Genomic DNA, 10,109 nt, shown 5'->3' with positions numbered 1-10,109 from the left:
TGGTATTCTGCATTTATGAGCCTTAGGAGAGTTACCAACATATTCCTAATCATATTACGGTATTTCTACAGATATACTTAGGAATTTGGCATTATTCCTCTCTCCTTTCCTACTTTGTGGACTCTCATCCGCGATGCAGAGAATTCTCTGCCTAACGCGGACAGCTGATCCACGCTTCACAAATCTGTGAATTCCTTCTGTTATTACTCTCTCTCAGGGATACCCTGAGATGTTATTTCAGGTGCACTCTCATTAGTGGTCAGGAAAGTGTGTTTTTGTCTACTATAATACCACACCGTATATGCCCAATCTCGTCTGATCTTGGAAGCTAAACGGTGTTGGGCATGGTCAGTACCTGGAAGGGTAACCCTCAGGGAATACTACGTGTAGTAGCACACACTACAATTTGTTGCTGACTTAACACTAACAACAGGATCACCACTATTTACTTCCTTCCCTCTGTTCTAATATAAAGCTCATGCGCAGACTTTGTATAATTGATTTCAATTACTACCCAGAGGTGACCATGTGGTTAGGTTCTGGCACATATTTACATGCTAATACTAATAAGGATAATTGCCCTCATTCCGAGTTGTTCGCTCTGTATTTTTTTCTCGCAACGGAGCGATTACTCGCTAATGCGCATGCGCAATGTCCGCAGTGCGACTGCGCCAAGTAAATTTGCTATGCAGTTAGGTATTTTGCTCACGGCATTATGAGGTTTTTTCTTCGTTCTGGTGATCGTAATGTGATTGACAGGAAGTGGGTGTTTCTGGGCGGAAACAGGCCGTTTCATGGGTGTGTGCGAAAAAACGCTACAGTTTCTGGGAAAAACGCGGGAGTGTCTGAAGAAACGGAGGAGTGTCTGGGCGAACGCTGGGTGTGTTTGTGACGTCAAACCAGGAACGACAAGCACTGAACTGATCGCAGATGCCAAGTAAGTGTGGAGCTACTCAGAAACTGCTAAGAAGTGTCTATTCGCAATTTTGCTAAACTTTCGTTCGCAATTTTGATAAGCTAAGATTCACTCCCAGTAGGCGGCGGCTTAGCGTGTGCATTGGATACTAAAGGTCCTGAAATTCCAAGCTGTGACTTTAACCCATTGAGGTCCTATTAACACAAGCATTGCTTGTACTGGTGTGATGAGATAATGCTGCAGGTCTGACAGTGTCTGCAGCTTCTCATCAATCTATGATTGATATAGATAACCAGAACATATTTTAATTTTTTTAACTGTTATATTCAGTAACATATCTTACTGCGACTTCGTGTATACATAAATGTATACTACAATATTTTATCAATATAAATAAAGGTTGGTTTTAAATCATCCATTCAACATACTTTGTCACTAATAAAATAATGAGTGCGCCCACACAAGAGTCTTCTTTTCTTCTTCCTACTTTCTCTAGCTACAATACTGACTCAGGGTGCACCACCAGACGGGCATAATTAGGGAGTTGCTATACTCCCAGGGGATTACCCAATTCTGATTTCCTAATTAATTAAACTAATTTTGGTAGACTTGTGCGGAATCATCTACCTCCATTGTCTTATAGGCGCTACACACTGGCCGACAATCTTCAAAGATATGAACGATCTTGTTCATTATTGAACGAGATAATATTGATATCTTTGAGTGTGGAGTCACCAGCGATGAACGATGCTCGGCCCCGCGCTCGTTCATCGCTGGTGCTCCGTCGGCTGTGCATGCAGGCCAAACGGGGAGGTGGATGAGGGTTGTTGCTGCAGGTCCTCCCGCTCATGTATTAATCAGAGCTCTCGGAGCCAGAGAAGACAGTGAACTGTCTAGTCCTGCCCCTGTTGCTGTGGCAACTGTCCCTGTCACGGAGTAGACCATCTTCACTGTATCTGGGCTGCTCCAGTTGTCATGGAGACAGCACAGCTAGTAGACATAATTCTATTTGGAGGACGGAGTTTTGTAAATTGATCATGTTATGGGAGAGGTATGCCATAACGGAAGACCAATAAATGGATTGTTATATGTTAGTTTGCATAGTAAGGTATGTGTGGAAATAAAAGTGTGGAGGTGTTTTACGGGTAATTGTGTAGTGATGATAACTACTATGTTGTAGTGTAATGTGGTGTGTGAATATGAAATGGTAGGGGACATGGCTGTACTGGATTGTGAGATGGGAAATATGGGGGTAATTCCAAGTTGATCGCAGCAGGATATTTTTTAGCAGTTGGGCAAAACCATGTGCACTGCAGGGGGGACAGATATAACATTTGTAGAGAGAGTTAGATTTAGGTGGGTTATTTAGTTTCTGTGCAGGGTAAATACTGGCTGCTTTATTTTTACACTGCAATTTAGATTGCAGATTGAACTCACCACACCCAAATCTATCTCTCTCTGCACATGTTATATCTGCCCCCCCCCCCCTGCAGTGCACATGGTTTTGCCCAACTGCTAAAAAATGTCCTGCTGCGATCAACTTGGAATTACCCCCTATGTGTGGCTCATGCTGTTAGTTTTTGCCTAATGACTGTGTGTAATTGTGGGGGAAGTGTGGATTGGTAGATCGTGTGGGATAGTGAAAAGGAGTGGCATTGGTGTATGGAAAGTGTTAATTAGTGTGTGTTTGTTGGAAAAATAAATTACTAGTGTGAGGTGAAAATAATGTGGTGGGTGTGCGTCATTATAGTGAGAAGGTGTATATAATGTTGATATTCATGTGTGTTGTGTTGATGGTGGATGGTGTGTTGGTATTGGTGTTACAAATGTGTGTGGTGGTTTTTTCCAGTTCCTTCAAATTATGCATTTTCACTCTAAGTGAACCATATTATCACCAATAGGCTCCTAACTACTTTTGAGGCACTGTGCCTTAGACGGTCTTCCACTAGAGGGCTGATCTCTCTCATCTATACATTGCTCAACAATGAACCAACCCCCCAACTTACCTCCTATGAGAGGGCTTGGGAAACTAATGTTAGCACTACTTTAGAGGAGGACAGAGATTTGGGGCAATGCTGCCTCTAGCTATATATGCGTTAAAATTAAAGAGAACGCTTATAAACTACTCTATAGATGGTACTATGGGGGCCATTCCGAGTTGATCGCTAGCTGCCGTTGTTCGCTGCGCAGCGATCAGTGTAAAAAATGGCTAATCTGTGCATGCGTGGGCACCGCAATGCGCACGCACGTCGTATGGGTACAAAGTCCATTGTGGTTTTGCACTGGTTCTAGCGACGATTCCAATCACACAGACGGCCGCAAGGTGATTGACAGAAAGAGGGCATTTCTGGGTGTCAACTGACCGTTTTCAGGGAGTGCTTAGAAAAACGCAGGCGTGCCGGGGAAAACGCAGGCATGGATGGGCGTTCGCTGGGCGGGTGTGTGATGTCGAAAGCCGTCCCTCCATCATTAGAATCAACGCACAGAATAAGTAACTACAGGGCTGGTCTTGTTTTGCACAAAAAGTTTTTGCAGGCGCTCTGCTGCACAGTTGTTTGCACTTCTGCAAAGCGAAAATACACTCCCCAGTGGGCGGCGACAATGTGTTTGCACGGCTGCTAAAACCTGCTAGCGAACGAACAACTTGGAATGACCCCCCATGTTCCTTCTAGACTTTATAAATATATCCTGGTTCTTCTGACAAGTGTTGGAGAGGGTGCAATACAGAGGGCTCATTCATACACATTTGGTGGTTCCAAACTAGGTACCCTACGGAAAGAAGTAATCAATTAAATAGCAACTCTATTAAATATACCCATCCCAAACGATCTCTAGTATTTTATTCTTCGACTAGACTTCCACAACACTATCTAAACAACAAAATAAACTGATGCGTCATGTGGTCTCCGCGACTGCCTGCCAAATTGCGATGGACTGGAAGCAATGAGCTGCCCCCTCCCTACACTCCATAATATCCCGCATTTGGTACGTGTATCGCATGGAATACATGACATGCATCCTTAACAATTCTTCTAAAAAAATCAATACTATATGGTCCCCATGAATGTCCCTTCAGCAAATCACCTCCCCTTTCACTTCTTGACACTAAGCCCTACTAACTGTATTTTGACTATTTTTAATTTCTTTCGCCGAGGATCCACCCTTCCCCCTCCTGCCCTTTTCCTTTTTCTTTTCTTTTTCTTACTCTTTGCTTTTTCTTCTTCCTTTTTCGTTCTATTTCTTTCTATTCCCTTTCTTTATCTTTTCTCCTTTACTATCCTCTCTTTTGTCTTCTCTCATTTCCCTTCTTCAGTAAACATACCACTCAGAACTTTATTCTTGTTCTTCTTTATCTCTTTGCATAATTGTTAAAACGGATCACATTCCATATTTTCTTAAAATTGTCTTGCGCAACCTCACACATGTGCTTTTATTCTCTTGGATTTAAAAAAGCTTAACTGTTTATGCTGTACTGTGATCTTCTAATAAACAAACCTTGAGAAAAAAAAATGAACTCTGTGAAAAGAGCAAATGTGTAAGTGAATATATACATCTGAAAAAGGAGAGGCAAGGGGAGGTTTTGGATTGTGAGTGTGGTGTGGACAAAAGGGTTGGGGAAGATAGTGACTGCGGTGAAAAAAAGAGAGAGATGGCATGAAATGCTGTGGAGGCTTCTATTGTAATATTGTAGGTTCCAAGAGGTTGCTTTTTGGAACACGTTGTAGTTTAGATTCTCATTGAGGCTCTTTGGCAGCAAGGTATCAAGTCGAAACATCCAGTAACTTTCTCTTTTGAGCAACTCATTGGTAATGTCACCACCTCGTACTTTCAGATTGATTGTTTCTATGCCAAAAACTTTGAGGTCTTTCGTTGTTATAGTTGTAGCAGTGTCTGGCTACAGAGATCAGTTGTCTCATTCTATCGATCTGTTTGTGCATTTGTAATTGTGTCCAGGTGTTCCAGGTTTTACCTGCCCTCCCAAATATGTCGCCCCCACCATTTCAATGGCACACTTCTCAGGAAAAGCAGTAAACCTGTGTGCCCGTAAAGACTATAACACTGCCTCTACCCTTGGAAGGTGGGACTCCAAGTCAGAACTAAAGATGACTATGTCGTCTAGATATATGCAGCTGCATATTCTCTGTGAGGTCACAAAATATTGTTCATAGCTCTCTGGAAAGTTGCAAACCAAACGGCAGCACTTTGTACTGTAATAAGCCCTCTAAAGTAGAGAAGGCTATTTGGCCTTAGCAGCCCCAGTCACAGGAATCTGCCCTTTTGTCAAATCCAGAGTGGTGAGATACTGGCTGTTTGCTAGGTTCTCCACAAGCTCGTCTACCCGGGGCATAGGGTAGGAATCAAACTGAGAAACTTTAGTTAACTTGCGAAAATCATTACAGAATCTTAAAGCACCTGAAGGCTTAGGCACTAAGACAATAGGATTATTCCATTTGCTGTTTGATTCCCCTATGACCCCTAAGTGTAGCATCTCCTCTACTTCTCATTTTACAGTTGCCCGTTTTGCCTCAGGTATACGGAATGGCCTCTGTTTTATGAATGAGTAACAATTTCATGCTGGATAATTTTGGGTTTCCCTGGAATGGCAGAGAATACATCCTGATACCGTGCCACTAAATTCACCACTTTGTGTTTCTGGCTAGGATTAATGGTAACTTCAATGGGTACCTGACATTCTAGTGTTTTCTTGGCCACCAAAGAGTGCTGACCGGCACTCTCTTTACAAGGCTTTAACAGGTTTACATGGTGGTTTTGTACCTCCTTCCTTATACTCTCCTGTTGAATCATATAATAAACAGGTCCCACTGCCTCTATGACTTTATAAGGACCATGCCATTGAGCATACAATTTACTTTCACTGGTGGGCACAAGAACCAGTGCCTTGTCTCCTGGTTTAAAAGACCAGTTGACTGTGGTCACATCATAATTATGTTTATGATGTTGTTGGGCCATATCCATTTGCTCATTCAGGAGTGGCGCAATCTGAACTAAATGGCCATACAATTGGGACACAAACTGAACAATGTTAGGTTCTTGGCATGACTGCTGTTCCCACCCTTCTTTTAACAGATCAAAGATCCCTCTAGGTTGCCTTCTATAGAGAAGTTCGAAAAGACTAAACCCCATAGAGGATTGGGGCATCTCTTGTACTGCAAACACTAAATATGGTAGGAATAAATCCCAATATTGCTTTTCTTCAGACACCACCGTTTTTGTCATCTTTTTGCGGGAGAGCATTCTACCAGACCATCTATTTGTGGGTGGTAAACTGAGGTAGTAATCCTATCCACATTTAACAGTCAGCACAAATCCTTCATTAATTTAGAGACAAAAGGGGTACCTTGGTTCATTAAGATCTCATTCGGTATTCCCAGGTGAGTGTATAGTCTCAGTAATTCCCGGGAAATGGTTCTAGATTTCATTTTAGGATGGTCTCCGGGTATCTGGTTGAATAATCCGTTACCACTAGTATGTATTGATGCCCTCAAGCAGATTTCTGCACAGGCGCTATTTGGTCCATACCAATTCTCTTAAAAGGCACAGAAATAACGGGACCAGGGGCGCCCTAAACCCTAGCCAGGGAGCTGTCTTCTGACACACTGGGCATTCCTGACAATATCTTTTTACTGTGGCATGAATGCCAGGCCATAAGAATCTTAAACTGTATGCGCTGGAGAGTTTTCACCTCCCCTAAATGTCCACCCCACAGATGCGTGTGTCACCCTCAATACCAACTGCTCATGATTCCGGATAACTAATAACTGGTTTACCCTTTTGACCTGCAGAGAGATAACATGGTATAACAAATAATTTTTTTAAATAAAATTTAGTACACCTTCTGGTGGTAAAGCAGCCATCACTTTACCGTTATCTACTACCAAATTTTCAAAAGCGTTAATCACGTTTCTATCTTCCTATTGGTCTTGGTCAAAGTCCTTTAAAGACACTTGCTCACCAACAGCTGACCACTGGGCCTCAGTCTCTGTTTCCTCCTGTTGTTCACGCCCAAGAAAGCTTTCACGGTCACCATGCTCAGGTAACCCATGGTCCTCAACCCCTGGTAAGCCTCAGCTGCTGACTATTTGCTGTCATCATGTCAAGTAACCACCTCCTTCAGCAATGAAAAATCATGGCCAAGGGTCAGCATATAAGGTGGTCTGGAGTTCACTGCAGCTACCACCTTCACTGGCTGGCCTTTTTTTTTAGGGTTAGGTGCACACGTGGGTACACCTTGACATCCCCATGTATACACAGCACCTTGACAGGGAGTAAAACTTGGTCAGCCCCTAGAGGAACCACATTAGCAGAGATATTGGTAAGTTCACTGCCAGTGTAATTTAATACCCAGTTCTCCCGGCCTTCCAGCTGTACCAACATAAGGAACAGTTGGTCTTTGCCGCGGTGGGTTGATCTGTATAGGGTTTGCTGCGTATACCATCCAGCAATTTTGGTCCCTGTTTAGGTACCACATGTGCGAGAAATCACATAGATGGGGTAAAATCTAACACACTTTTATTTCCTCCTCAGGCAAGATACCACTTCATATGCAGAATTTGCAGGTCAGGTTTACAGGCAGTTTTCACAACCGCAGATAACAGTCCAAATACTGGCAATCACAAACAGTGCATGTTCTAAATGGCTCCTAATGTAAACCCACACTCCCACCTATTGCCTGGGCACTAACTGCCATCAGGAGCAATGTCTCTGTTCACTGAACACATACTTTGAGGCAGATTACAGGTGCTGTTAATTAATTAGCCTAGCTTCTGGCTGACAACTGATTGAGGCAAAACCTGGACTGGACACTTCAGTCCTGCTGCTGCTGCTCTGCTAAACCTGCAAAATCCTGATGTTCCACATTAACTCCATGTGGAACTATGCTGTCCCTGCCACACTATACCTGTATATATACATATACACACACAGCTATATAACTATAGTACACATGTATTTGCAAACACACACATATAGCTATGTACAGTATAACACACAAGAATGTCATAAACACACACACACATATATATATATATATATAAACATATACAGTATAGCGCACATTTAATTCACAAACACACACACAGACACACTGTCACACACACATCTCCTTTACAGTACAATAAAACACAGCCACCATCATTTAGAGCAAATAAATAGGCCACAATCATTTATTAAAAACACCCCCCCCCCCCTAACCCGCACATTCCTCCGCATCCCCAGGCATGCGATTCAGATAACTTTCTGAGGCTGAGAGGAAACCTCCCCTGCATGCGCGTATGGTAAGTACTGGAGTTAGGGTTATGTTTAGGTTTAGCACTACAGGGATGGTTAGGCTGCAGGAGGGATTTGTTAGCATAAGGCTGTGAGAGGGTATGGATAGGGTTAGACTGCAGGAGGGGTGGGTTAGGGTTAGGCTGCAGGAGTAGTGGGTTAGGGTTATAGTTGTTAGGATATGGTGCGCTCTGTACCTGTCTCCTTCTGTGTATCAGCCTATTGGTGCATCCCCTAGTGTTAGACCACTAGTGCCAGGAGTCACTCAGAGGCGGAGTTATATGATGTAGCTCCTGTTCCTCCATCTCAGAGAAAGTAAGGAGAGTGTGACACACAGAGAGACTGAGAGACAGAGTCCTGTGTGTACAAGTGTGCAGAGCTGAGACTGGGAGTATATCTCAACTACAGAGACTCACAGTGTTCCAGTGCATGCATCCCAGCTCCAGAGCTGACACTGAGGTGGGCACCGCATCATCTTCTCTACAGCAGGAGTCAGACTGCATGGCTGTGCAGTCCTCCATGCTTCACCACCACAGACATCTCCTGATAAGTATCACTACCTAGTGCTGTTACCTTGTGTGATACAGTATATGGGCTCCTGATTACAGCTATCAGTATTACATCTGTGTCACCTGTGTACACTAAATAAACCTGCGTTACTGTTTAAGTCACTAAGTGTGTGGACTGACGTCACTTCACCAGATAGCCCAGTACACTCTGCCAACAATAGTTAGGGTTAAAATTAGAGATGAGCGGGTTCGGTTCTCAGAGAACCGAACCCTACCGGACTTTACGCTCTGAGCCCGGTTCCGAGTCAGGGTTGGGTTTTCCCACCTGACTCGGAAACCCGAATGAGGCAAAACGTCATCATCCCGCTGTCGGATACTTGTGGGATTTGGATTCCATATAAGTAGCCATGCGTCGCGGCCGTTTCCCTCCAGTCTCGGAGAGTGTATTGAGAGGACGTGTCCTCAGTGTTCAGTGTCTGTGGGGGCGGGAAAGTGGGGTGGCAAGTCTTGTGCTGTGTTGTGCTGTCCTCTGCTGCTATATGTCCCCAGTGCTGCTGGCTTGCATTTTTGTTGTGTTGTCCTGCATTAGACCAGGGGAAGTCTCTTGTGCATCAGTCCAGTGACCAGTCACAGTGGTGGTGTCCTCTGCTGCCATATATCCAGTGTAGCTGTATAAGTCCCTTTCAGTGGTGCTGTGTTGTGCTGCATTAGACCAGGGGAAGTGTCTTGTGCATCATCAGTCCAGTGACCAATCGCAGTGGTGGTGTCCTCTGCTGCCATATATCCAGTGTAGCTGTATAAGTCCCTTTCAGTGGTGCTGTGTTGTGCTGCATCAGACCAGTGGTAGTGTCCTGTCCATCAGTCATTCCAGTGACGAGTCAGTCACAGTGGTATACGCTGCTGCTATATGTCCACTGCTGCCGTATAATAATAACAACAACAACAAGTCCCTTACAGTGTTGTTGTGTTGTGCTGCATCAGACCAGTGGTAGTGTCCTGTCCATCAGTCATTCCAGTGACGAGTCAGTCACAGTGGTATACGCTGCTGCTATATGTCCACTGCTGCCGTATAATAATAATATTAATATCAACAACAACAACAACAACAAGTCTCTTACAGTGTTGTTGTGTTGCATCAGACCAGTGGTAGTGTCCTGGCCATCAGTCATTCCAGTGACCAGGCATTCACAGTGGAATACGCTGCTGCTATATGTCCACTGCTGACGTATAATAATAATAATAATAATAATAATAATAATAATAATGACAACAACAAGTCCCTTACAGTGTTGCTGTGTTGTCCTGCATCAGACCAGTGGTAGTGTCCTGTGCATCAGTCAGTCCAGTGACCATTCAACAGTGGTGGTGTCATCTGCTGCCATATGTCCACTGCTGCT

The 10,109-nt window shown here is 43.9% G+C and overlaps 1 pseudogene; it reads left to right on the top strand.

The window, feature by feature from the left end:
• The first annotated feature begins 277 nt into the window (after positions 1-277).
• LOC134896963 (5S ribosomal RNA) lies at positions 278-396 on the top strand (annotated as a pseudogene).
• The last annotated feature ends 9,713 nt before the right edge of the window (positions 397-10,109 follow it).

The sequence above is a fragment of the Pseudophryne corroboree genome, chromosome 3, assembly GCF_028390025.1.
Source record: "Pseudophryne corroboree isolate aPseCor3 chromosome 3, aPseCor3.hap2, whole genome shotgun sequence".
NCBI classification, from domain to species: domain Eukaryota; kingdom Metazoa; phylum Chordata; class Amphibia; order Anura; family Myobatrachidae; genus Pseudophryne; species Pseudophryne corroboree.
Note: the sequence above shows the minus strand (reverse complement) of the source record. Positions and strands in the feature narration are given on the sequence as shown.